The following is a 4,780-nucleotide window of genomic DNA, read 5'->3' on the forward strand; positions in this document are numbered from 1 at the left end:
GTAGATCTTCACGAAGTAGGTGATCTCCTTGCCCTTACAAACTCCTTGGTTCAACTCCACAATCTTGTCGGAAGCTCCCAAGTGACACCTAACCAATCTAGGAGACACCACCCAAAAGGTAATAGATGGTGTGTTGATGATGAACTCCTTGCTCTTGTGATTCAAATGATAGTCTCCCCAACACTCAACTCTCTCTCATGGATTTGGCTATGGTGGAAAGATGATTTGAGTGGAAAGCAACTTGGGGAAGGCTAGAGATCAAGATTCTTGTGGTTGGATTGGAATGTCTTGGTGATACGTCTCCAACGTATCTATAATTTTGGTTTGTTCCATGCTACTATATTATCCATCTAGGATGTTTTATATGCATTTATATGATATTTTATATGATTTTTGGGACTAACCTATTAATCTAGAGCCCATTGCTAGTTTCTGTTTTTTTCTTGTTTTTGAGTATCGCAGAAAAGGAAAACCAAACATAGTCCAATTGACCTGAAATTTCATGGAGACTATTTTTGGACCAGAAGAAGTCCACGGAGTATCGGAGATGGGCCAAAAGAGTCCCGAGGCACCCACGAGGGTGGGGGGGGGCTACCCCCCGGGCGCACCCACTACCTCGTGGCCGCCTCGGAGACCCCCCTGACTTATTCCCGACTCCAACACCTCTTATATATACCCAAACTTCCAAAAAGAAACCTAGATCGGGAGTTCCGCTGCCTCAAGCCTCTGTAGCCACCGAAAACCAATCTAGACCCGTTTCGGCACCCCGCCGGAGGGGGAATCCCTCTCCGGTGTCCATCTTCATCATCCCGGCGCTCTCCATGACGAGGAGGGAGTAGTTCACCCTCGGGGCTGAGGGTATGTGCCAGTAGCTATGTGTTTGATCTCTCTCTCTCTCTCTCTCGTGTTCCTGATTCGACACGATGTTGATGTACCGCGAGCTTTGCTATTATAGTTGGATCTTATGATATTTCTTCCCCTCTACTCTCTTGTAAGGGATTGAATTTCCCTTTGAAGTTATCTTATCGGATTGAGTCTTTAAGGATTTGAGAACACTTGATGTATGTCTTACATGTGCTTATCTGTGGTGACAATGGGATATTCACGTGATCTACTTGATGTATGTTTTGGTGATCAACTTGCGGGTTCCGTGACCTCGTGAATTTATGCATAGGGGTTGGCACACGTTTTCGTCTTGACTCTCCGGTAGAAACTTTGGGGCACTCTTTGAAGTTCTTTGTGTTGGTTGAATAGATGAATTTGAGATTGTGTGATGCATATCGTATAATCATACCCACGGATACTTGAGGTGACATTGGAGTATCTAGGTGACATTAGGGTTTTGGTTGATTTGTGTCTTAAGGTGTTATTCTAGTACGAACTCTAGGATAGATCGAACGGAAATAATAGCTTAGTATTATTTTACTACGGACTCTTGAATAGATCGATCAGAAAGAATAACTTTGAGGTGGTTTTGTACCCTACAATAATCTCTTCGTTTGGTCTTTGTTATTAGTGACTTTGGACTGACTTTTTGTTGCATGTTGAGGGATAGTTATATGATCCAATTATGTTATTATTGTTGAGAGAATTTGCACTAGTGAAAGTATGAACCCTAGGCCTTGTTTCCTAGCATTGCAATACCGTTTACGCTCACTTTTATCATTAGTTATCTTGCTGTTTTTATATTTTCAGATTACAAAAACCTATATCTACCATTCATATTGCACTTGTATCACAATCTCTTCGTCGGACTAGTGCACCTATACAATTTACCATTGTATTGGGTGTGTTGGGACACAAGAGACTCTTTGTTATTTGGTTGCAGGGTTGTTTGAGAGAGACCATCTTCATCCTATGCCTCCCACGGATTGATAAACTTTAGGTCATCCACTTGAGGAAAATTTGCTACTGTCCTACAAACCTCTACACTTGGAGGCCTAACAACGTCTACAAGAAGAAGGTTGTGTAGTAGACATCAAGCTCTTTTCTAGCGCCGTTGTCGGGGATGTTAGCACTTGAAGGTACATCTTTAGATCTTGCAATCGAATCTTTTAGTTTCTTGTTTTATCACTAGTTTAGTTTATAAAAGAAAATTACAAAAAATGGAATTGAGGGTACCTCATATGCTTCATCTTTTTTACATCTTTCATGAAAATAAGGATTCCGATAATTGTGCCAAAATGCTAGAAGAAGAATGCATTATATGTTTGGCACTAAATCTTTTAATGATGAGCATGATTGCAATGTTGTTAGTACGAACTCTTTGAATATCCATAGTATTACTGATGATTGCACTAGTCATGATGAAAATATCTCTTATAAGCATGTCAATTTTTTGTGAAGTGCATAGGATTTGCAAGTACACACCAAATAGGGAAGATAGATTTTGCAAGAGGCATAAGTATTTAAAAACTAAATGGTTGCAAAAAAGGCTAGATGTTTGTGCTGAAATTTTAAATTTTCTTAGCCATCCTTATGAAATTTGCAATAAACGTGGTCATTTAAATATCCAATGCAAATTGTTTCATGATCGAAACATGTCCAAAAATTGTGATGACTTGATTTCCCTTGCGCATCATAGTGAATTTAGTTTGCTTCTGGGTTATGAAGAAATGAAACGTATAAGTAAGGATATTTCAGAATTTGCCTTTGATAAAGTTCTTGATTTTGATATAGAGAAAATTTATATGTATTGTGCGATGAATTGCATTAAAAATCCTTATATTACCAATTACATAAAGCCAAGAAAACAATTAGAAGATGAAGAGAATACTAATGAAAGAGAAGAGATTTCCCAATATCTTTCTATTTTTTCTTATGATGAATCAGGTAATGAGAAGGAGCCTTCTATCCAACCAATCTCATTAATAAGGAGCTCCAAAAAAAGGGTTAAACCCATATGATGCTAAGAAGAAAAAGAAAAAAACATAAAAAACAAAGGTAAAAAGGTATCCCTCCTAAATGATGTTGCTCCTATTACTCATTGTGATCTCTACTCCTAATGGACGAGTTGATGAATAGTCTTCACGGTTTATTTTCGCTGATTTTTTTATCAATCCTCCCACCTCCCTCACACCCAAGCACGACGCCCCCTCGCATGAGAAAAAAAACGGACGACAACCGCCCTCGCGAAAAAGAACCGTACGACGACCCCTCACACAAAGAAAAAAACCTAACGATCTCTCCCCGCGCCTGGGAACTCGATCTGGATCACGGCGGCGGCGGCGGCGGCGGCGACCCTCTCTCTCTCTCCGCGCACCCACGCATACCCCGGAGCCCTGCCCACCTCCTCCCTTTTCAGCGCCCACATCACGACCCCTGTGTCTACTCCACTCTTGAGGCGTCATGGAGGTTACGGAAACCCGATGGCGTTGGCTTGCCGGAGATGAAGAAGACAACCAGGTGATGCGGTACTCGGGAGGTGGAATTGGCAACGGAGGTGGCTCCATATGGATGTCGCGGACCTCCCACTGGATGGAATCGAAGTGGGACGATGTGCTTCGGTCGTCAACGGCGGCTGCGCGGGATGCAGTATGGTATGGATTGGGCATCTCAAGGATGGGCTCTCTTCGCAAGGCTCCTCCATGCCAGTACGCTCTCTGATCTGAACCTTCTTCTCTTTGCTCACGCACGCACAGACACAGACGTACCTGACCCTTCGTTGAATAGCAGTGGAGGTGTTTGAGGAGTCTGTCCCGGGGCTGCTCGTGAAGCATGTCGACGTCTCCGTCTTGCCATTGCTCAAAACACTGCCCTACCGGCTGGGGTCCTTATTTGCCATCCAGGCCTTCCGCAACAGGGTCCATGATGCCTGATTGCTTCCTCTTCGCCTGGATCGGGTCCAACCACACAGTAAGCTATGCCTCGTCTTCCGTCTTCTTTCTTAAATTTTCTATGGTTCTTGGTCTGATTCTCAATAAAGAGCTCAAACTCGTCTTGAGTTTTTGGTTATGACCTGCCCTATATTGTTGGTACAGATTATTGTACTATTGTCTTGAGTGGCAAATATTTACTGAGATGGGATAATAGCTATACTATTTTTCTATTTCAAGACTGAAATATGATTTCTTCCTGCTCTATGTCAATTTAATTTTTTTCTGAATTATTTACCAACACAGTGCAGGTTGATGTGTGTAGCACGTGTTAACAAAATCTCAATTATCTGCATGGTATATATATCTCTAATCATTGTCTTTTCCAGAATGAAGAGAAGGTATGAGAAAGATAATACTAATAATCCCTATACATTTGACATTTAACTTTTACCAGATTCTTGGATTCCTCAAAATCATGTCTATTAGTGTTAAAAATAGATTTCAATCTCAAAAGTAAGAACTGCATGTGATGCAATTATACCAAGAGATTAGATCAGCTAGACATACACACGCATCTTCTAATGCACCAGTGGAGTATTGTTCTCCATAATTTGAAGCATATGGGCAGGACGTCGATGGCTTCGCTGCTCTAGACCACAATGATGAACAATGAAACTCGTAGACCCTTTTTGTCACAGTTTGGTGGATGGCCGGCGGCGTTCCTTTCGGTGGCAAATAACTAAATTTATTTTGGCAGCATGTTAGAGGGAGAGGATGGTTTATCCTCCAGTTTGGTGCGACCTGAAACATAGGGCATATAGTTAAGATCCAAACGGGCAGAAAGTAACAAAACCCAATTTTTTTTCTCCCACGTACCCATTAAGTATGCACGAATCTTGATGGATCTAATGGTAACAAGGTAGGAGGTAACTACCACTAGGTGGTAGTATCTATTTTCCATA

This window comes from Triticum dicoccoides, chromosome 4A, assembly GCF_002162155.2.
Source record: "Triticum dicoccoides isolate Atlit2015 ecotype Zavitan chromosome 4A, WEW_v2.0, whole genome shotgun sequence".
Taxonomy (NCBI): domain Eukaryota; kingdom Viridiplantae; phylum Streptophyta; class Magnoliopsida; order Poales; family Poaceae; genus Triticum; species Triticum dicoccoides.